This window comes from Caretta caretta, chromosome 5, assembly GCF_965140235.1.
Source record: "Caretta caretta isolate rCarCar2 chromosome 5, rCarCar1.hap1, whole genome shotgun sequence".
Lineage (NCBI taxonomy): Eukaryota > Metazoa > Chordata > Testudines > Cheloniidae > Caretta > Caretta caretta.
The window spans coordinates 55,719,041-55,744,290 of record NC_134210.1 but is presented as its reverse complement, the minus strand read 5'-3'; positions in this window follow the sequence as shown (position 1 = coordinate 55,744,290).

Here is a 25,250-nt window from a genome sequence, read left to right as displayed (position 1 = left end):
TCTAAACCCTAATTCAGAGTTCCTCTCCTACAGGAGACTGCCATCCTTCTTTTGGGTTGCTGTAGTCCTAGGCTTGCCTTTCCCTCAGGCAGCAGCTTCTTACTTATACTGTGCAGGTAGTCTTCTTATAAACTCAGCTGTTCTTCTGCTAATTGACTAAGGAGCCAGCAGCTACCTACTCTCCTTAATACTTTACAGGGTCATCATGAGCCAATTAGGCTCCGATTCTCCTTGATCGACTACTGGCTTTTTAAAATAGCAAGTAGAGGTTTTCCCCTAATATATTTGTTAAAATACCTTTTATTACTCTTAAACACTCTGGATAGTTTAATTTATTCTGTATTTACCACTTCCCTTAACTTTTTTTTTTCCCTGTAAGCTTTAACCGGCTTTTTGATTTATCTAAATGATACATATTTAGCAAATACAGCTACCCAGCAGCTACGGGTAATTTTAAAATCCATAATGAGTCAGTGACTATACCTAGAGATTTGAAACAGGGATCTATTTATTTTTATGCTCCTAGTATTGCAAAACTCACTGTCATTTTGCTTTGCTTTTGTTTGTTTATTATTTCGTTACCCAAAGAATTTCCCCCTCTTCTTCAGAGGGTGAGTTTCATATGGCACCCTGCCGACATAAGAGTGAGTGAACTCTTTTACTGAAACACTGACAAAAATTGAACTGTCAGGGAAAAAAACTGTCATATTTGCTTGCTTCCAAACTTGTATTGAACTGGAACCATCACTTGGCCTTAGGCTCCATAACGTACAGTTACTGCTTTTACTACCAGTAGATTAGAAATAGAAGAGACAATAAAGACTATTGCACCATTCTTGATGAGCTAGTGGGGGTTATGGCCTTTTTCTCTTTGGTCCCAAATCAGCTGACGCTTGTATGAAGCAATGAAGACTCTCACTTACGCTACCTCATTTCAATTTGTATTGATTTCATTTGTCCTTATGCTTTTTTTATTTCTAAATGTCTAAAATCCCCTTTAAGAACACTTAAAATATTGCAGCTTATAACTAGCAAGACAGCACAGTTACGGGCAAATCTTTAACTAGTGTGAATTGTCATAGCTCTATTGATTTCAACTGAAGTCAATAAAGCAATAACATTTCACACTCCTTAGAACATGCACGGCCAGATTCTATAGAGAGTTTACACTTTTCAAACAGCATAACTGGGCTGCAAATGCCCATCATAGTACTCCCCTGGTGTAGGGAAACTCTGCTGTGCATTGCTGGTTCAGATCTGGACCTGTATCTCTGCCTCTTACCTTCCTCCTGAGAGGCTGGGGAAAAGCTGTGGGGTAGTTTTGGCTCTGACCATCTACCTCAGATATATGAGCTCCATTTCACCATGTCTAAACATCTCTCCATAGTTAATGTTTTTATCGTCCCTATGATATAGGAATGTAGTAGTATCCCCTTTTGTGGATGGAGAATTAAGACACAGAGGGACAAGGTGACAACCCAAATGCATTTCTTTAAAAATGCATCTGAAAGTGCCCATCCAGTGCTCTGGTCGCTGATCCCATAAACTGGAAATTACAGCATAAGCCTGAACACTTACACTACAATTTTATAGTCCTGCAGCTTAAGCCCCGCAAGCCCAAGTCAGCTGACATAGGCCAGCTGGGATATTTTGCTGCAGTTCAGACATACTGTGTTGTTCTCAGTTCTGTGCTTGTCCCTCTAGATCTACCTTTGTGTGCCCTCATGAGAACATATGGGTTTAACTACCACCCCTCTACAATAATGACCCACCTAAATAGTTAGTTAATTTAGAACACCGCAACGTGTGTAGGAGAGGACCAAATTATTCTTACCTGTTTCAATCACCTTGCATTGTCAACATTGAATTTTATCAGTGATCATGTTGTCTGTGTACTTAGCTTTGTTGGGTCCCTATGAAATTCCGCATAGTCTTGACTAATCTAAATATGTTATAGCCACAAATTTTGCCATCTCTGTGTTTAATCTATTTTTTAACCACTCTTAAATATTTGAAGTCACCATGGTTTCTGTAAAGGGAGATCATCTCTTACTAATCTATTAGAGTTCTTTGAGGGGGGTCAACAAACATGTGGACAAGGGGGATCCAGTGGACATAGTGTACTTAGATTTCCAGAAAGCCTTTGACAAGGTTCCTCACCAAAGGCTCTTATGTAAATTAAGTTGTCATGGGATAAGAGGGAAGATTCTTTCATGGATTGAGAACTGGTTAAAAGACAGGGGACAAAGTGTAGGAATAAATGGTAAATTTTCAGAATGGAGAGAGATAACTAGTGGTGGTCCCCAAGGGTCAGTCCTAGGACCAATCCTATTCAACTTAGTCATAAATGATCTGGAGAAAGGGATAAACAGTGAGGTGGCAAAGTTTGCAGATGATACTAAACTGCTCAAGATAGTTAAGACCAAAGCAGACTGTGAATAACTTCAAAAAGATCTCACAAAACCAAGTGATTGGGCAACAAAATGGCAAATGAAATTTCATGTGGATAAATGTAAAATAATGCACATTGGAAAAAAAATAACCCCACCTATACATACAATATGATGTGGGGCTAATTTAGCGACAAGTAATCCGGAGAAAGATCCTGGAGTCATCATGGATAGTTCTCTGAAGACGTCCACGCAGTGTGCAGTGGCAGTCAAAAAAGCAAACTGGATGTACGGAATCATTAAAAAAGGGATAGAGAATAAGATGGAGAATATCTTATTGCCCTTATATAAACCCATGCTACGCCCACGTCTTGAATACTGCATACAAATGTGGTCCCCTCATCTCAAAAAAGATACACTGGCATTAGAAAATGTTCAGAAAAGGGCAAGTAAAATTATTAGGGGTTTGGAACAGGTCCCATATGAGGAGAGATTAAAAAGGTTAGGACTCTTCAGCTTGGAAAAGAGGAGATAAGGGGGGATATGATAGAGGTATATTAAATCATGAGTGGTGTAGAGAAAGTGAATAAGGAAAAAGTTATTTACTTGTTCCCATAATATAAGAATTAGGGGCCACCAAATGAAATTAATGGGTAGCAGGTTTAAAACAAACAAAAGGAAGTTCTTCTTCACTCAGTGCACAGTCAACCTGTGGAATTCCTTGCCTGAGGAGGTTGTGAAGGCTCTGACTATAACAGATTTTAAAAGAGAACCTCCACGAATTTATCCAGTTAAGCCCATTAATGGCTATTAGCCAGGATGGGTAAGGAATGGTGTCCCTAGCCTCTGTTTGTCAGAGGGTGGAGATGGATGGCGGGAAAGAAATCACTTGATAATTACCTGTTAGGTTCACTCCCTCTGGGGCACCTGGCATTGGCCACTGTCGACAGACAGGATACTGGGCTGGATCGACCTTTGGTCTGACCTAGTATGGCCATTCTTACGTTATGACACATTTGATGTTGACCTTTGATCTTGTTTTATCTCCATGAAAGTTCGTAATCCATGGTTGAACTTCATAACCCATAACAACCTAGTTTTCTTAATTGTATAGACTGCTGTCTTTCAACGTCCAAATTTTTAGTTCTTTTAAGATTAATATGATGTAAACTTGTGAACTCATCAATTTTAAATGAGTTGAATGAGTGCATCCATTTCTAGATTAAAATGTTTCATGACTTTGAGGAACATAATTAGGATTCTTGACTATATTCAGAAACCTACATCATCAAATATTTAGTATGTCATTGTGATTAAAACATGCTCCAGAGGAACTGAATTACTTAGGGGACTGATAATGAGCTGTTCATTTCTAGGTAAATTTAAATTTACTCAAGTCAATAGTGAATAAAAGCTGCTGCCATCTAATTGCTTCGGTGAAATGAGTTTGTGTTTTGTTTTTTTTTTCCAGTCCAGTTCCCGGTAGATAAGTGTCCACATCACTATATTGTGGTGGAAAATTAAATGTTTGGATCAGAACAAACCTGAGGCTCCTTTATTCAAGCATGTGCATACAGGGAGAGTCAGCTGGAGCTGCTCTGGCATAAACAGAAATCCTGGAGCTTATATTGCTGAAAACCACAGTTTGTCAAACCCACTTCCTTCAGCAGCATTTTCCTTATTTGGCATATAGTGCAAGCTTCAACAGTAGCTTTGCCTTACTTGGAGTTTAGCAAGGACAAGCTTTACCTGTTATTAATAGGCGTTTCCTTTGCGGCTAACGGTTTTTTCTAACTTCTAGCAGTAATGGTTACATTTCTTAATCTGTGCTGTTGCAATTGTCCCTCAATGGAATTTTCCTCACTTTCTTCTTATGTTTCATATACACAGTTAACTTCACAAAGGTTTTAGGCCTATTAGTTTAGGCCTACTAGATATTTCCTTCACAATATCTACTATCACAAATGGTACTAATCAGCAAACGTCACAAATTCTGCAAGGGGGGGGAGGGGTGTCAAAGAATTAATGTTCCGAGAGATTGAAGCTGCTGTGAAATTTGACTCTGAACATGTATTTGGCTGAATTCTGGCCAAAAATTGAGAGATGACTCCAGATCTTCCTTTTTGCTGTTCAAAGCCAAACAGCTAGGTAGAGTTGCTCTGCGGTATCTGTGAATGGCTGGCTCATCACTTTCTTTTCTCCTCCTCTTCTTATGGATGCCAGACAAGTAAGGGGCAAGAAGAAGGGATAAGGAGGTTCCTCTCACTTTTGTGCCCTCCCTGCAGTCCTCAACCTTTTTCTTCTCTCTTCCTATTTATTCTCAATACATACCTGTCTCTCCCACTGCCACTTGCCTCCTGACCCTTTCTCTAGAATATCACTTGCATTTAGGAGTGAATACAGGAAACCTGGCAGCAGGTCTGGTCAGAATTTTTTCAGTGAAAAAGTGGTTTTATTTCCCATCAAAAATAAGGCTTGGTCAAGAGTGAAACTTTTCAACTCTTCTCCCCCCCCCCCCCCCCAAAAAAAAAAAAAAGTCACTTTGGACAACCTGTTTTGGGAAACATTTCTGAATGGAACATTTTGATTTAAAGAGAATATTCTAATTTGTTTCAAAATACTGGGGAAACATCCATTTTCTCTTTCTTTTCTTTTTTTTTCCTTCCCTTGGAAGAAAAAGTGGAAGATATAAGGGAGATTCTCAATTTTACTATTTTCCACTGAGGAAGAAAGGGTAGAACATATTTATTTATTCATTTATTTATTTATTTATTTTTACTCTTTTTATTGTGTTGGGAAGGAGGAAACTAAAAAAATCCAGTTTTCGTTTAAGTGAAACACTTTTTTTAAAATGAAACTTTTGTTCCATTTGGGGAAAAAAAGTTTGGTGTTTACCATTTTATTGCAGGAGTTTATTTCGGGGGGGGAGTTTTCATTTTTCATAACATTTCATCCTTCATTTACTTTGGGGGGGAAAAATTGCTTGAAACAAGCCAACACAAAATTTTGCCCAACTCTACTTGGCAGACAGGCTTGGAGATGCCTGTAAGTTCTTAGTCTAAATTTCTCATTCCTCACACCTACAATCAGTTTCTTAAATTTTTCATTTTCCTACTCTTAGTCAATTTTGTTTCAAAAGCAAAGGCATTCATATGATGATGTAGGTCAAAAATAAAATAAATAAAATAAAAGCAGGCTATCACTCAAAGTAAGTGTTAACCTTCCCAGATTGCATTAGCTCACTGTGTGTGTGGATATTGCCAAAACAACTGACTGAAATAGCTTGTAAGACAAGTTTGGAAAGATCTCCGTAATCACTGTAGCATGACTTCTTTTTGAAGAAATCTACTCTGCCTTCGTTTGCTTCTCCAGAGACTATAAGAACAGGGGTATTATTTGCTGTACAGCAGTTGCTCCCCCAGCCCTTGGTTTGTGACCCCCTCACTACCCAGAATTCTAGGCTCCTGCCTTGACTTCTTGTGCAGCATGCTTTGCCTGTTGTAAATTGTCATGTAAGTTTATAAACACTTGTATCAAAATGGTAACACTCAGATTTCTGAGCAATTTCAGGCTCTTGGATATTTTCACTGGGCAAAATTTTGCATTGAACAAAATTGGATTTTTCACACAGTTCCATTATGAACATTTTTTACTGTATAATTACAAAAGGAAATATAAATTAATAAAATGTGAGTCGTGCTACAGTTACCATACAAGGAATAGCATGATAGGCAGATGACTTTTTCACTAAATTCAATAGATGATTCTTGAGAAGTGATACTTAGGAATGACTGTTTTAAAGATGGCTAATCTTTGAAATAAGCTGGTTCGCTTTTGGAATTGTTACACACAAGCTGTCACACTTTACGGAATGTGCCCTTTACTTCAAGGAGATAAGGAGACTGATGTTTTGGATTTATAGTTTTGTTTTTAGATTAATCAAAAATAATGTATTGGCTTCCTTCCAAAATGTGCAGCTGAACAGAGAATTGTTACTGGAGTTTGTGCTCATTCATTCCAACTACATGTATTTACTGAGTATGAGTTCTGTCAGATTATATAAATGGGATCACACTTCCAACTTTTTAAATGTGTTTTAGTAAGATGTCATATGTGCCATCATGTGACAGGTGGCTTCTTATATTTGATCTATTTCCTTCTGCTTAATTATAAGCACTGTGGGTGAGATTTTCAAAAGTGGCCAGTGTTGGATAAATGTTACCATTTTCTTAGATGGTAAAACTCCCATTAAATTAATACTAACTGTGAGTGACTTTAAAAATCCCACCCAACATAAGTTGTGACAGAACAGTCTGCTAGCCAGGAAGAGAAATGCCAATAGGACTTTGAAAGTTAAGCAAGAATTGTAATGGAATGCAAAAACTGTATTATAAACTGTTCAGCCTTAAGGTAACACCATATGCATCATACTATCTTGAACTATAAATGTCCAACACATTGTGGCTATGAGGCCAAATCAAGAAATTGCCTTCAAAAAGGTAAAATAAATGACCACAGCAACTCCGTTTCTTAAATAGTACGATGTGAACAAACCCACAATGGTCTGTTTAGATGCAAGCAATTATGGCCTACCTGATGTTTTGATGTAGATACAGCAGCAAAATAAGGACATTAGGGAGGGCTGCTACCCACACTCTCCTGTACCAGAAATGTAATAGATTTTAATGGGGGGGGGGCAGGGCGTTATAGGGCTCCTTACCATATAACCTGTAACTGGCACCAAAGTTATAGGCTCCTTAGCATATATCTCATAATGCAGAGGCAGGCTCCCCTCAGTCTACCCTCCAGGACTCAGCTGTCTCTGCATCCTAGCACCCTACCTGCCACAAGGGAGACAGAGGATGAGGCAGGGTGAGGACTTCGGCCTGTGAGGGCCACAAGGTTTGAAGAAAGCCTATGCAGGCCACAAGGTCACACCCCATCAGCCCAAGGCCAATCACCAAAATCCCAGGTCTTTTACCTCTGGGAAACATTCATTTTATTCTCTTAACCTCACTGGAAACTGGCCACAGGGGGTTCCACTGACTAACTTGGTAGCTTCCCCCACCCAACCACATTGCCTGATATCACAATTATATCCATTCCCTCAAGTCCTGTTTAAACATGTCAGCACCTCCATCTGAAACATGTACACCATCTTCCCTGAAAACTTCTGGCCAGTTGTAATGGATGTCCCTATGCTGTATCAGCAAATACCCTATGTCTAGGAATATTTTGGTGGCCTCCCTATTCAATGTGGGCTGGGTGCACAGCTACCTGCCAAACCTACCTTGTGAGTATTTCTGACCATATTAACCTCACCTTTGGCCATGATAACCTATTTAAGCTAATATCCCACTGAATTCTGTCCCTTAAATTAATTCCTGTATAGGCTGCAAGATCTCTCTCCCCAACCTGAATAACCAGCATGTAAGGTGGGTCTGCATTGCTTGTCAGTGACTGAAGAAGTGGCACAAGCTGATCTAGCTGTCATCCTGTCTGCCCTCTTGAAGGCTCAATGCACTATAGAGCGCCTGCAAATTCAGATATTGCATATGCTCTGTGTAGCTTCTGAAGGAAACAAGCACATGGGGTTAGTTACGTTTTTCTGTTGCCTGCCGTGTTTTTATTGGTGCGGACATAAATCCTGTAATGCTTTTATTCCCAGCACCCTATTGCCTGAACCTGCGATGGGCCAAAAACCGCTGCAGCCATTGATGCTGTTACCCTGATCCTGAAAAAATGAATACCACATTGACAGCTTGACTGGAAGCTGCCATCACTGTGTATGAACTGATGTCCCTGCTGCAGGTCCCAGCTTTTTTTTTTTTTTTTGGCAAGGCTCTTTTTGCCTTTATAAGTGCACAAGTGCCCATCTGCACGTTCCTTCAACACCACATAACCCCCTTTTCCTTTTTGGTCTGTATTTGAGTGCCTTGTCCCTGCAGATAGTTGCATGTCAGTTACATTTAATGTGCTCCACGATCTGTTTTCAGCTGCCATAGGTACCAGTTCACTTGCTCCAAAAGCACCAAAGAAGGTAACAACAAATGCTGCCTTAAATAAAATGGCCTCCCGCCACAGCTGCAGACCACAGAACCTGTACTCATTCTCTCAGGGTTTCCCATGTTGTGGGTACCCCATTGTCCCTCCAGCACCCGCTCATCCTGGACCTCCCTTCTAAGAGTTTCTGCACTATAAAATGCTTGCATAGGTCTGGAAAACCCATCCGTCTACTCCAGTAGGACAAGCCTGCTAGCTAGACAGGGAAAGTGGAGGGAGCCAAACCACCGTGGGTCAAAAATGCCACATACAATATCATGCCACCTGATGTGTTGGTATAGGCCACCTATGGTGAAGCCTTTCCTGTGCCCTAAATTCTGTGAACTCTGAAAGGCTGGCCTTACATGCCTTCAGAGTCTGCAAGGCAACGGAATCTTCTATTAATCCCACAGACAAGGTTTCAGAGTTGTTGGGGCATAGGCCATGTGTCCTTGCTGGCCTTGTCTCCTGCAATCTGTTGTCCACTCCTGGGACACGCACGGCATGAAAAAGGATGGTAAACTGCAGCCAGTATAAATTTTGTTCAGGAATCTGGATTTGTTAAGATGCAACTTTTAAAATATAACTTAAAAGTAAAAGTAACAATTGATGTGGACGCTGAAACAATGAAATACAGACACCATCATCTGGTTAAATGCAGAGGCCACAACTTTATTTAAAATTGTTACCTAACTTGGATAACTACCTGGAACTCCCCAGCAGTATTGGTCCAGTGAAGCTCTAACTGGCATCAAGGACCTGGTGGAATCTAACTTGAGGGTGAGTGTGAAGGCCATTTTAGAGCTGATTGGAGGGGAAAATTACACCAAAAAACTGATTTTTTTTTTTAAAGAAATTTGAAAACCAAAAAGTTAAACAACAAAAAAGTGATTTGGAATTGATACTTTGCAACATGAGTTTTATTTTGGGTGTCTTAGGCTCCCTTCTCCTCTACAAGCCACACATCCTGGTTGGACTACATCTTCCATGATCTCTATCTTGGAAAAGGGAGGTGTCCCTGACATTGGTGCACCATGGAAGATGTAATCCAACAGATTTTGAGCATCAATATTTTAGTTTTCAGCCAAAAAACAGATTTGACGAAAAGAAAAGAAAAATTCAACTAGCCCTTGACCATGCTCCACCTAGGCCCACAGGTGTCACCCATTGCCCAGGGACCCTGACTGGAAGCCAGAGTCCCAGCCTGATTCCCTCCTCTGTGCCAAGGGTAGGAAAGAGAAGAGAATCCACAAGCTGTGTGAGATAGAGGCACATCCCATCACATTGCAATGCTATACTTAGCACTAATGCCTAGGCTGCCCACTGAGTTTACAGGAAACTCAAATTGGACCCTTTCTAACCTTGACCACATTAGAACATGCCAAAGTTGCAACAATAGTAATTTAATACCTTCCCCTCTATTCTCCCCTCCCCCTGATGTCCTGGATGCTAGGTGAGAGGAGGAAAAAAAATACACAGAAGTTGCCAATTTTGCCATAGGAGAAAAATCCTTTCCGGTCCCCCAAACTGGCAACCAGCTAAGTACCTGGCTTCACCAGATATTCAGCAACCTGGTCAAGAGTAGGGCCGATATAGGGTGCTTGCAATGCTGAGCTTTGCATCCTGGCTGGGATGATTTAACTGGGATTTGGTCCTGCTTCGAGCAGGGGGTTGGACTAGATGACCTTCTGGGGTCCCTTCCAACCCTTATATTCTATGATTCTAACCAACCCATTACCACCAGACCGTAGCCAATCACTCCACTCTGCATCACTCCCACCCCCAAAGCAGTGAGCAGGAAAAGCATCAGAGCCCAGGCCTAAATGCAGCATGTGAACCTCACCCTGTCTTCCATTTCCATTTCCCTGCAGCAGGGAGAGGAAGGAGGGAGAGGGACAAGAAGCAGCCCTCATGTACTAAAATTAACGGCAGGGGAGAGAAATGGGAAAGGGGGGGGGCACATGGAGCACTGCCACAGCTGCTCCCTGGGATAATTGCTGCCCGCCAATGGAGGCGTGTGTGTGTGTGTGTGTGGGGAAGTGAGGGCAGCCAGCTTCAGCAGCGTTACTGAGCATGCTCAGTCCATGCGCGCATGCTTAGTTCAAGCCAAGGAGCAAATCTGGGGTGGGCATGTGACCCCACATTCTCCCCCCCCCCCACCACCACCACGCATCGCCTTTGCTTCCATTTGAGATCCTGGTTCTGGAAGCAGTGCAGACAAAGCCACACGCAAGCTAGTGAGGTGAGAATTTGTTTTCTAAGCATCCTGAATGGTCTTCTTCCATTCTTTGAATGAGCTTGGGCAGCAAACTCATGGTTCTCATGCCACATCAAAACTGTGACACAGGTTTTACCAGTACATACTCTGAAAAAATTTGGAACAATAATCAGACCCATATGTAGTTTTGTATTTATTTTGAGTTGATAAAGTTGCATTTTGTTGAGCTGCTCATAGGAAATCTGTCTTGGCTCAAATTATAAGGAATCAAAGTACCTCTTATTCATCAGTATGTGTAATGACTTTGTATTGCAGAACTGCTGTATGTACCCCAATCGTGCTTCTCAGGCAGAAGAATTTGCAGCACCAGCCAGACAAAGTTTCTACCTCTGCAATGTCATTGCTGGATTTACCACTTTTGGCATTGGTGTTCACAATAGATCAATGCATAGTCATTCAATGGGGAATATCAGAGGCTAGCCTATTACCACAAAGCCATTATTTTGGTACATTATTTAAATGATATGCAGTATAATGGATGGTTAACAAGGTTGTTTGATGTGCATGTATTATTTATTTACAAGGGTTACTTTGTAACTTACAAGGGGTGGAAACATTGCATTCTATCATACAACATATACAATAAGCAAAAACCAGCCAAGTCAGAAAAAGAAAAGATTATCTGTACAAAGAGATCTACAAAAGAATCATGTAACAGATGGCCAATACACTTTAAATGACTCTCTAAATTACCCAGCTTCCTACCATATACATTTCACTTGTATGAGTAGAAACCCTTAGAAGAGGCACAATACATTTTAATCATGTCTTGTTTCATGATGGAGAAAGCTGAAGACATTTGATTTTGATAAGAATCCAAAGTCAGAAATTTATTTACCACCATACAAATAGTTTATAGAAAAAAGTGTGTGATGCAAAATACATACAACCCCTCACCTCCGTTTTCATTTGTTAATTAACGTACCAGAAGGAACTCAAAAATCCCATCCATATATTGGCATGGGTAACAACAAAACAAAACAACTATATTTAAGTCCTAAGAACTTCAAATGCTAATTCAAAATATCTTATTGAATATGTACTGTATCCAAAATATCATGAAAACCAAATGTAACTTGATACAATGTTTGGTTTGCTCAACAAAACAAAGGTTGGAGCTCAAAAGAGTCCGCCTCTTTTTCCTATGCATTGCTCTATAAATAGCTCATTAAGTAGAGCTACTTTTAATACAAAAGTGCAAGTAGGTCTGTGTGACGTGGTATTGAATATGGGAGACACTTTATGATATTATGGATACCAGTATTATAGAATTGCAATGAATCTTACAAGATATGGCATGTCAGGTATCAGTGGAAAAGTTATGATTGGCTAAATATGATAATCTTGTTTATATGTTTGTATCACCTTTGTATTATGAGTTAGAGATATGTATGGTATATCTCTATTTCAAAACTTGTGCTGTGTTTGTGGGTGACACTCCCAGACAGAATGGCATGCGCACTAAGTCTGCCTGATGGCTCATCAAGGGACATCAGCTGTACAATGAACCCATTGAAAAAGCCACAGGCTACAACATATGAGTCAGCAAGATATTTAGGGGCACAACTTGAGGGCATGGCTACACTTGCAGATGTAGAGCGCTGGGAGTTAAATCAGCCTGCGGAGACCGCAGCAGGGAGAATGCTGCCGTTGGTTTACACCGTCAGCTGGAAGCGCATTGGCATGGCCACATTAGCAGCTTTTGGAATGCCACAAAGAGCAGTGCATTGTGGTAGCTATCACAGCATGCAAGTGGCTGCAACGTGCTTTTCAAATGGGGCCGGGGGGGAGAGTGTGACAGGGAGTGTGTTGTGTGTATGTGGGGGGAGAGACAATGTGTTTTGGGGTGCAGAGAGCGTGTCAGCATGCAGTCTTATAAGTTCAGACAGCAGCAGATCCTCCTCCGCCCCCCCCCCCCGCCTCTCTCTCTCTCACACACAGCATTCCACAATAATGGTTTGCTTTGTCCCGGAGCAGATAAGCATGCTGGCTATCAGAAACGGAGCTTTGAAAGGGGATATCCACATTCCTGCAGATTTCAAAACAATGAGAAGAGTGGCCACTTGACTTCAGGGGATTATGAGACATTTCCAGAGGCCAATACAGTTCAGTAATGCAACACCTCATTCACACTGACTCCTGGGCATTTCAGCCAGGGTGCAGCAAGCTTTATGCGTCTCCTGGAGGTGGATTACCAGGGGCACTCCAGCTGCAGAGCCCAGGCGCTCTACGTGCCTTGCCAGTGTGAACGTCAGGGGTTAGGGCACCCAGGGCTGCTTTAATGCAGTCTAACTTGCAAGTGTAGCCAAGCCCTAAGACTTTTCCATGCTATGTGCTGCAAAGCTTGTGTTTGGGCCAAAGGAAGTACAAGCCATATGGCAAAGGATATAAAAAGGGAGCTACATCTTCTCCATTTTATCTTCAATCCTGCTTCTTACCTCTGGAGCAATTTTTCTACACCGGAAGCTCTGAACAAAGGACTGAATAATCCATCCAAGCTGTGGATGTGCTCCAAAGGGACTTTCAAGCCAGCAAACTCACCAATACTGCAAAGACCCTGATATATCGGCTGTGATACATGAAGGTGGGAGGCTCCCTTTGATGGACACCCAGCCAGCCAGTTAGCTGTAAAATCCCTCTTGGTCTATTCTCTGCTCGCTTTACCTGTAAAGGGTTAAAAAGCCCACAGGTGAAAGAAACTGAGTGGGCACCTGACCAAAAGAGCCAATGGGAAGGTAGAACTTTTTAAAATTGGGAAAGAAACTTTCCCTTGGTCTATTGTAATCTGGGCTGTAGGGACATGGAGCAATAATGCTGTAACCAGCTTTAAGACAGGTATGATTATCAGTTCAGACCTCTAACCTACTTATCTGGACCATCAGATATGTAAGTAAAGTTAGGGAATGTCTAAAAAGACATGATTAGGGTTATTTCTTTTATTTCTTATTGGCTTGTGGACTCTTCTGTGCTAACCCGAGATGCCTTTGTTTGCTTGTAACCTTTAAGCTGAACCCCCAAGAAAGCTCTTTTGGGTGCTTGATTTTTGGAATTGCTCTTTTAAAATCTAGCAAGAGCCTAAGTTCCAGATGTATTTTCTTTCTTTTTGTTTTTAATAAAATTTACCTTTTTTAAGAACAGGATTGGATTTTTAGTATCCTCAGAGGTTTGTGCATGTTGTTTGTTTAGCTGGTAGCCACAGCTAATTTCCTTTGTTTTCTTTCTCGGCTCTTCCCCGGGGGGGCGAGGTGTGAAAGACCTTGAGGGTACCCCACAGGGAGGAATTCCCAAGTGCTCCTTCCTGGGTTCAAAGGGTTTTTTTTTTTTGCATTTGGATAATGGTAGCTTTTACCAAGCCAAGGTCAGAGAAAAGCTGTAACCTTGGGAGTGTAATACAAGCCTGGAGCAGCAAGTTTTAATTTTTAAAATCCTTGCAGGCCTCCACTTCTGTACTCGGAGTGACAGAGTGGGGATTCAGCTTTGACATGGGCTTTGAAGTCTTATGTATGTATCTGATTGCTTTACTGTTTACCAACTCTCTTCTTGTTCTTTCCCTTCTCTTTATAATAAACCTTTAGTTTTAGACACTAAATGTTTGGCTGGCAGCATGATATTTTGGGTAAGATCCAAATTAAAATTGACCTGGCAATGTGGCTGACCCTTTGGGGTTCAGAAGAACATGTTTTATAGTGAGCAGAGTTTTTAAGTAACTTCTCTCTTTACTGGACATATATGCTGATTGGGAGCCAGAGAACTGGAATGCAATAACAGTGGGACAGGGGTGATTTATTTTTTAGCTTTTTGATAACCAGAGTACGGGATCAGGAACACAGTTGGTGACTGGTTGGTGAGTCTAACTTCAGTGTTAGCCACCAGTTTTGGGGAGAATCTGCTCTCCTTTTTGCAGCCAGCCCAGACCTTGGCATTTCAATTGAGGGCTACCCTTGGGACCTATGGGTCACAGTCTTCATGAAAATCCAATCCAATCAATCAATAAAGATATATAGATAGATCCAAGACTTGGTATTGTCATGGCAATATTGCAGATTACCCATCAAGTTTGCTTTTCCCCCATGACAATGCTACTGGCCTGGTCTCTACACCAAGCTTGAGATCAGGCCAGTATAGAACAGCCTCAGAATAGAGCAGCAGCAAATAACTATTTTATGCCCTACCCTTTCCTTTCTCTATGCTATCCTTAGCTTATTTTGGGTGCAGTGATGAACAAGGGCTGTTATCTAGACACAGCAACTTTAAATGGAATAAAATCCTCATATTGGTGTCATTTTAGGTTCTATTCAATGCAGACTGTTACAAAGAAATTGTGCACATTCTCATTAATCTTTCTCATGCTTTCATGATTCTTAGTCTGAAATAAAGGTGTAACAGGGTGGCTTGCCTGTAAACTGGAGAGTCAGGGGCTAAACTCACCCGATTGCAAGATGAGACACATCTGGGTTCAATCAGGTGATCACAGGATAAAAAGAGCAGGACGTTGTAGTAGAGCAGGATGTCCAGGAGATTGTGGCTATGTTTGGAGAGGCCATGGGGAACAATAAGACTTCTACAGAGCCCTGAGTCAGCAGGGGAAAAGCTGAAGAAGCTGTAGAGAGTGGGAGAAAACTCTCTGGGCAGGGAGGTGTGGAGCAGACCCTGTCAAACCAGGTGAGGGATTAAAAGCCAGCTGTTTTGATTATTGTGTGTTTGGTTTTTGAGTTGTTTTGGATTAATCAGAAGAGAGATGCTGAACTGGGATTGAAGCCTAGAGAGCCAAAGTTTACCAGAGAACTCAATGAAATGGCTCCTAAGAGGGGATTGGTTTGAATTATCTGTGGACAGTGACTTCTGAAAGGTGGGAGGGGAGAAACAAAGGCAGGGTGTTCTAGAATGACCTCTGGCCATGATGGAGTGCTTGGGAGGGGGCTGGCCCTGTTACAAAAGTCTATTCTGACTGAAAATACCTGGCTGTTCTTCATACAGGGACATATATCTAACACTACTGATTTAAATTAGAATAGGATTAGATGCTTAATTACAGAAGCAAGTGCTATAACTCTCTTTAGCCAGACTGTATCCCCAAAGCATTGGGAACTAAATTCCTCAAAGTGGTCCATTAGTTACAAGAGTGATTTTAGTATAGTATGTGAAGAGGAAACTTTGTTGAGAATTGTTCATAAAGGAGCTGTAAAAATTGAGGTGGATATGGAGTATGGTTTCTCAAGTATATTTATATTATAGGAAAAGTAACATCTTAATCTCTTCAGAAATATGAATGTAATCTAAGTTTTCAGCTGCACTTTAAAAAAAAAAATGAAATAATCAAACTTAAATTCTATTCTAAACAATGTGCCAGTTTTGGAGACATGGAAAAACAGGAGTACTATCGTAAGTGTGAATATCACCTACTGTATGCAAGTTCATTTTTGAGCAGTGAACTTGTAGGAGCTTGTCACAGATACTGCACTTGTATTTTAGATTTAATTAAGGATTAGATCTTAATTATCTTTTTAACATCTCTTATCTTAATCACATGCTTAACACATTTGATATTAGGTCTCCCCTCAGACACTTCTGTATTTTTCATCCTGCTTTTTAATTAAGATTCACCCCCAAAATCCCACCCCCTGCAGTTAGTTAACTTCTATGAGAAGTCTGATTTATCTTTTTTAATCCTGCAAATGAGAATCTCAAAGATTCTATTGAAACATGTTTCAATAAATGGATTTGTTAAACAGTCATTAACTTCAAAGATTAAAAACTTTCAGGTTGATAAAAAGTCTAATTTTTTTTTCTTTCACATTCATGGAGCATGTAAATTTTCCTTTTGGAACATGAATAAAGTTATTAGAGGCAGCAGCAGATATTTTATCACTGTCATCAGCAGGCAGAGGATTAATTGCTGTCACTGTTTGTACTATGGCACTTTGTGGGGTACAAATTACATTTTTCTAACCTCAGGACCTTAATCAAAAACTACGCTATTGGAGCTCATATTAATCTACTGCAGCCAGCAGCAGCCTTTCTGTTGCAATGAATGCAAGGTCAACAGTGTGGACCCCTGAAAAGGAGGGTGCACGCTTATCGGGATATACACATGGTGAGATACTGATGCAGTGACAATGTGAAAATCAAGCTAACACCCAGTGAGAAGGTTCACACATTGCTGTGCTGTTGCCTGCCTATCAGTTTGCTAGGAGCTGAATTAAAACTGTGGGATTTTTTTTTTTTAAACATACAGAGGCACTTTGGAATTTATGGGCTGGAAAAAAAAATTGAACTTCCATTAAATTAGCAGTTGCAACACAAAGCGTACTGTAAATAGCAGCTGTATGAAAGCACTCTTCCCTTTACAAACAAAACTGAATTTGTAAACATATTGTCTTTTATATACAGTGTTGTTGTGTGTACTTCAAGCTTCAGAATACACAACTGTATGTACTTTAAAAAAAAATCTTTGAGCAAGTGAAAGGCATGATCTCATGGAAAAGGTAAAGGAAGACTTCAGTAAAGGTGATCAGGTGTAACTCGGGCTATATTTGTTGTAGAACAGTTCAATTTCAAGATTACACTGTGAATAAACTCCCTCCGCTGGACTGTTGAGGAAAATGATTCAACTAGGAACTTGTCTGGCTTTTTTTAAGGGAGAATTGTTGGTAAAACATTCTTTCAGGATGACCAGTATTCTAGGGTCTCTGGACAGTGAAACAGAGTGTCCTTTCAATTGGTATTATCTTTAGATCCATTTGAAAAAGCACAGTTGACTTACTATCAAGCTAACCATGTCAGGCAGAATAGTGTAATGGCTTGAGAGGTCAATTAATCATAAAATGTGTGGAATTTCCATGAAGGACACAAGATAAAGCAATGCAATGTGAAACCATGTAATACACTAGTGCCTACAAGTGCTGTTGAAGGACTGTAGCCAAATTTTCAAATTAGACTGCCTGAAATTAGGCATCAATATTCTTTATTTGGGTACTTAAATGTATGGCCTAGTGCCTGTGTGCTCAGATATTGTGCACCCACAGCTCTCCCTATTTTACTCAGAACTGTGGGTGCTCAGACCATAGGCATACAAATATATGCTATTGTTTGTATAAGCTTAGGATATGAGAGACAAGGTGGATCACGTAATATCTCTTATTGGACCAACTCTCATTGGTGAGAGAGACAAGATTTAAACCAAGTTTAGGATGCCAAGGATTAAAATATTAGTCTGAGTGTTTCATTACAATCCTATTTTTGAATGGTTATAATTCAACTGTGGAATCAGGTGCAAGAAAACTGCCTTCGTAAACAGAAACAGTCAGTTTTAGAGGTAGTTTAGAGTATGGTTGGCTAGCTGGAATGCTTGTGACTATATAGGAGAGCTGAAGTGAACAGCTCCAATGGACTGTCCAAATGTCTCTAGAATACACTCTTGCAAGAGGAAGGGATTATAAGAAAGCATTGGTTATGTTAGCTTTGAGAACGTTAATGATATGTTTGTAAAGGCCTCAATCAAGTCATAAACTGTAATATCACTGAACTGCTGGAACAACTAGTTCACATGAGCATCTAGTTAGCTTTTCTTTCATCATTAGATGATGATGATGTTGGAATTTAAGTTCTCACTTATCTAACCAGACTAGCAGCATGCTCTCCTTGAAATAATAGACCATTTTTGTCTGTTTATAAAACACCAAAAACAACAGTGGCCCCACCAAAATTGGGGGGCCCATGTGGTAGTGTTCTGCAAATATTGATATCTATAACGTGGTGAGTGCTGGTGTAATTCAAGTCAATGGGAAAACTAAGCGTAAAGAAAAATCTCAGTCCATCTGAGCTGAAATCTCAATCCATCTGCGTTTTAACATAAATTATACAGGAACACTCAAGATCACCTAGAAAACTTTTGATTTAGGCAACTGAAATTATTGCCATCAAGCCACAACTGTAAATTACAAGAGCTACTTAATACTGAAAGGGGTGTGATACGTCCGTGTTCAGAATTCAGCATTGCGCTCATGATGCAATTAGCTATTTGAATTTTAAATAGCAGGTTTAGAAATATATAAGTGGCTAAATACATACAGCACTTCTAAAACCCCATTTATAAAGGGGGAGACTGTTTTAAAAAAGACTTGTAAGTTGATAAGGAAAGGATGGCAAGGTGAACTTGCCATGAGAAGAAAGCATAAGCATTCCAGGAGGTATAGAACTGGTGTGTAAAGCCGTCCTGCGAAGAATGGATTTCCTGATTCGATTGAGACAGAACACTCCTAATTCCTGCTGGAATGTTTCACAGAAAACATTTACTAAATGCTCCTGGACCAGCCAGATAACTTCACAGTGCAGCACTATCAAACTTCTTGTTGATTTGTTTCTTCAGCTGACTTCAGTTGAGCCTTGTGGCGTAATACCGATGTCAAAGTAAAAAGCTTTACAGAGAGACACCTATTTATTTAGGGAGTGCTAATTATGCAGGTCATATTTCTGACTTGTATAGTGCAGACTCAACAAAGTCCCTGAGACACATATATAATATGTCTCATTTTTCTTCCCTCCCCAGTGTTCAGTGAATTCCTTATGATATGTGGGTGCCAGGTTGTACAAGCTTTAGAGAAGCAAGGCCACTCATTTAGTGGTTGCTGACTATGGGGATATTGGTTCAATAACCTTTCTAGTCTACTTTTATCAAGCAGCTGATGTTGTAACGTGAATTTGAAACCATGTGTGTTGCTACTCTTGCTGTTTCCCTGATTAAAAATTAACAAGGGCTCATAAGGCAGGCTGTTACAGGAATATAATCAAAGTCTTAAATTTGCAATGAAAGATGTCCATCATGCAGACATACGAATTCTTAACTCTACAAAAATTGCAGCTACATCAATCTATTGCAGAATAATATGTGATTACTGCTGTGTGACACTCTAAAAAAGAGGCTCCTTTCCAAGGGAACTAATATACTCTCGTGGAGGATTGGACAGCACAGCACCAGTAGAAGAATACATTGATTTTTCGTATGATTACATCACTGACTAGTATACTGGATTTTTTTTCTCTTGATAGAAAGTAAATTGAGCCTTAACTCACATGGCAGTTTTAGTAAAACCTTTATTTTTTTTAAAAAAAATGCTTTCCTATTTCTAAACAGTGGCATTTCTTAGACTCATGTACTGATAATTTCAATCCTTCTTGGGCAACTTCATCTATATAATCTATCCTTGTGCCTTCACACTTTATACTTAAGAGTGGTAACTATGTTCTAATATTGTAGAGGCCTGGTTATGTTTGATAACTATATTTGGATTCTGTAAAATGTTGACATACCTGGTTGTAAACAGACGCCTGAATCTACTCTGGGTTTGAAATGCTAAATTATTTGGAGGCTGTATAAATATTATTCAAGATGTTATCTGGATTCTTTGGCCTTCTTAAACTTGACAATAGTACTGGAAAAATGATAGAATGTCAGTAAAAATATTGTCCTTTTAAGGTTCTGGGGTTGGGGGAGGGAAGCTCAGTCTTTCAACACTGCATCAGCCAGAACATAGCCTTCTGACTGGTGTCTCTAAAAGAATAAAAGTCTACCTTTTTAAATTGCTTTATCTCAATGTCTTATTTAAAAAAAAAATCTACTGAAGATCTGGTAAATGCAATTGTCTGAGGTACTGAGGCTAAGATAGCCATTAGCTTCTGGGCACACAAGGTTCAGGGAGGAGGAGCAGGACAACTAGCTTTTCCATGTTTTGTGGAGAAGAGTTGGCACCAATTTTTCATTATTTCTCTCGGCACCAGTGAATGTGCTAGGTGCCTCACCAAACAGAGAAGAGGATCCCCATTCATAGGCATGACAATGATGTGAACTCCTATTCTAGGACTAGACAGTTGCTTGGATGGGATTGACAAGGGTACTTAGATGTATGAAGTGGCATTAGAGGCCTCTGGTCAGCACTTGGTATTCACAAAACCCCTGCTCAGCTGCTGCCTAAAGTCCCTCGGCACTTAAGGCTTGTCTACACCGGCAATGTTAAAGCGCTACCATGGCAGCACTTTAACGTGGCTTGTGTAGTCATGGCAGAGGTCTCCCAGCGCTCTAAAAAACCCACCTCCGCAAGGGGAGTAGCTACCTGCGCTGGTGCACTGTCTACACTGGCACTTTAGAGCACTGCAACTTCCTTGTAAAAACACACTTCCCTGAACACAGCACATTTCAGCGCTGTAAAGTGCCAGTGTAGACAAGCCCTAAATGCTCACTGTTAAAGTCCCTGAGGTGCCTAAATTTCAGCAGATGGCTAGGCACGAAGCCACCTTCGTCCTGATAACATCCCGCAACTTAGCACCTAGCTCACAACAAAGCCTCAGTGGGATTCATGTGCATTTTGTCTTGGATAGGCCAGTAGCTGATCACTTCCCCCTTGGAACAACAGGGGAGCCGGAGAGGCAATTGTCCTATCTCACAGGCACAGCTCCCTCCTGAGGCTGGTGCTGGCCCCACGTAGCAACATGGCACTCCTTAATCAAGCCTGGTGATTAAAAGCATAACCTAAGCTCTTAGTTTATAATAAGGCAGTAGGGAGAATTTTAGAGTAAAATGACTAAGGATCAGCATAATTCAGCACTGGCTTGTGTATCACATGATATAATGTGCGAAGGGTTCTCAGTTCTGGCCAGACTCCTATTGTGTGAATAACAAATGTTCTTTCTTTGTTTCCTTTCAGAGATTTTCCTGGAGAAAATTGCAGTTACATCAATCTATGCAGAATAATATGTGATTACTGCTGTGTGTGACGGACTCTTAAAAAAAGAGGCTCCTTTCCAAGGGAACTAATAGGAAACTTTAAAAACATTTCAATGAAATACAAAAGTATCCCTGTGTAATCATTGCATTGTGTTAGATAGCTTAAGTGTGAAAACGAATAAATTTCATGAAATACCTTGATCAATTTTCACTTAACAAACTAAACAGCTGTTACCAAATTGATGCATTAGACTCTGAGCTTCACAATTCCTTTTATTGCTAGGGATGGCTGGATTTCTGTGACTCTGCACACAGTTGGAGATTACACACCCTTGCATGGAATTTAACAATAATAGTATCACCTGTTGTGTGTATTCATGCTGTGAACATATTTCCTGTTTCAGTACAGTCTCTCTCTAGGTGTCTCAGGCCTTGTTAAGCCTGGCAAAACTATTTGTACTTAGCAAACATTTTAGCTATTATGTTCATGTGTTAATACTTTCAAACACCACTTGGCACTGAACATGTCCAGTTCACATGTTTTAAACACCGCTTCCTCTACACTAGTGACAGTAAGTAGTGTTTTGAAAGCTTGTTAATTAACATATCTTATACACAGTGCCCTATGGATGCTTTCACTGATTGTATGCTAAAACCATGAGCAGCGAGATAGAAGTTTTCTTTTGAAATCTGTTTCTTGTGGCTTAGTGCATGGAAGCAATTATGGATGGCGATTTCTCAGTAGAATTGGTCTATTTGTGTTGGAAATAGGCTCTAATTATTGGGTCCGTCTGGACATCTCTGCAGGTGCCTGTTATGTTAATGACCCACTTCTGGAATCTGCCACTTAAGGATTCCCCCTGCTGGTGCAGTGTGTGGAGTGGGGGAGAGACAAGCACAGGGAGAAGGGAGAACTGTCATTTCTAGAGAAACTTTTCAAAGTCTCAACTTGATTTTTTTTTTTTTTCCCCACTAGTTCTTGCACATTAAAATGCTACCGTTTCTCCTCACTAAGGACAAACTTGGGCTGTGTTAAATTGTACCACAGGCTTGGCTGGGCCCAGAATTGGAAAGGAGGGGGAAGATAAAGGGGATATAAAGCCAGCTTCTGCCTCCCCCTTTTTGGTTCCGGTGCCCAGCACAGCTTGAGGATTGGAGTTGGTGAGTCAAACTAGGATCACGATTACATGCATATAGCCACTTTGAATTGAATGTGGTTGCACATATCAAGTAATGAAAGTCCTATATAACGCTTTCCAATCAGTCTGTCTGTGGTGAATCCAGGTGCAAAATTTTCTAGTACTGCAGGTCAGGCTGCCTCAGTATCTCTGAATCTATCTGTTGGCTTATTAGTTCAATTTCCCCTTTGTGTCTACAGAAACCATCAAAATCTCATATTTATGTTGGCTTTTTAAAAGCAGTCTTATTAGAGACTGTCACTTTTACTTTTGTTAATGAATTTTCATACACAGTCTGATGTCACAGGGAATGTAAATGGTGTAGGTTTTGAAGAGCCCACTTATCTTTGTGCAATGTATTTCACTTCAAAATTTGTTTGATTAAAATTCAGCTTTGAGTCAAGACCAGATGAGTGATATAAAAGGCTATTTTCTTAGTTGTCCATCTAGATTAAGGTAGTCATTTTTGAGCTTTATTATATGGATGGGTGAGTCAGCTCAGATAAAACCAAAACCATGATCCTTCTTCCAAAACTGGAAATGAACCAGAACCAAAACACTTATTAGGATTTTTTAAAATGATTTTTGCAAGCACCTTTACTTCATAGTTTAGCTCAAACTAGATTTCTGTTTCAGAGTCACTGCAGAGAAGTCTTTTTTCGCTAGAGAAGTGATTAAGCTAACCTGATTAAAAATAGTAGGACTGGATATCCCTTGTGAGAACATCTTGTGAGCTTCCAAGTCCAATATTACAAACACATGAGGCTTGAAAAAGTTCAGACAAGCATCCAAATTTCTCATCTGCACTGAATAACAAATGTTTTGAGGTTCCTTGATCCCCATTCTACATGTATGTTCTTAGAATGGATAAAATGAATCAACACATAGTGAGAGGTTTGTCTGGCCTCAGATTGCTTACACACCTGTGTATGCAAGTGATGTCATCATGTACATCACACACACACACACAGTGAAAGCCATGGTCTGAAAACCATATGTTTGTTTGCACCATAGTAGTACACTTTGCAGGCTAAATTGTCTTTTTAGTCACAGCCCTGAGGAAGTGGTACTAACTCTGAAGAAGCTTAAATGTCATTGTGAATAAAGACACTTCTCTGAGGCACACTATTCAAAGAAGATTAGGGTTGGAAGAGACCGCATGAGATCATCTAGTCCAATCTCCTCCTCAAAGCAGGACCAACCCCAAATAAATCATACCAGCCAGGGATGGTTTGTCAAGCCAGGTCTTAAAAACCTCTAAAGGATGGAGATTCCACCACCTCGCTAGATATCCCATTCCAGTGCTTCACCACCCTCCTAGTGAAACAGTGTTTCCTAATATTCAAGCTAGACCTCCCCCACTGCAACTTGAGACCATTACTTCTTCTGCCATCTGCCACCACTGAAAACACCCGAGCTCCATCCTCTTTGGAACCCCCCTTCAGGTAGTTGAAGGCTGCTATCAAATCCGCCCCCCCCCCCCCCGCCATTCTTTTCTTCTGCAGACTAAACAAGTACAGTTCCCTCAGCCTCTCCTCATAAGTCAGGTGCTCCAGCCCCCTGACAATTCTTGTTGCCCTCTGCTGGATGCTCTCCAATTTGCCCACATCCTTTCTGTAGTGGGGGGCCCAAAAAAGGACACAGTACTCCAGATGTGACCTCACCAGTGCTGAATAGAGGGAAATAATCACTTCCCTTGATCTGCTGGCAATGCTCCTTCTAATGCAGCCCAATATGCTGTTGGCCTTCTTGGCAACAAGGGCACACTGCTGACACATATCCAGCTTCTCATCCATTGTAATCCCCAGGTCTTCTTTAGCAGAACTGCTGCTTAGCCAGTCAGTCCCCAGCCCGTACCAGTGCATGGGATTCTTCCATCCTAAGTGCAGGACTCTGCACTTGTCCTTGTTGAACCTCATCAGATTTCTTTTGGCCCAATCCTCCAATTTGTCTAGGTCACTCTGGACCCCATCCCTACCCTCCAGCATATCTACCTCTCCCCCCAACTTAATGTCATTTGAAAACTTGCTGAGGCTGCAATCCATGCCATCGCCCAGATCATTAATGAAAGTGTTGAACAAAATTGACCCCTGGGGCTCTCAGCTTGATACCAGCTGCTAACTAGACTTCAAGCCATTTATCACTACCCATTGAGCCTGATGATCTAGCCTGCTTTCTATCCACTTCATAGTCCATTCATCCAATCCATACTTGTTGGCAAGAATACTGTGGGAGACCGTATCAAAAGCTTTGCTAAAGTCAAGATATATCATGTCCACTGCTTTCTCCATATCTATCGAGCCAGTTATCTCATCATAGAAGGCAGTCAGGTTGGTCAGGCAGGACTTGCCCTTGGTGAATCCATGTTGACTGTTCCTGATCACCTTCCTCTCCTCCAAGCACTTCAAAATGGTTTCCTTGAGGACCTGCCTCATGATTTTTTTCCAGAGACTGAGGTGAGGCTGACTGGTCTGTAGTTCCCCAGGTTTTCCTCCTTCCCTTTTTTAAAGATGAGCACTGTATTTGCCTTTTTCCAATTGGCCAGGACCTCCCCCGGTTGCCATGAGTTTTCAAAGATAATGGCTAATAGCTCTGCAATCACATCAGCCAATTTCCTCAGCACCCTTGGATGCATTAGATCT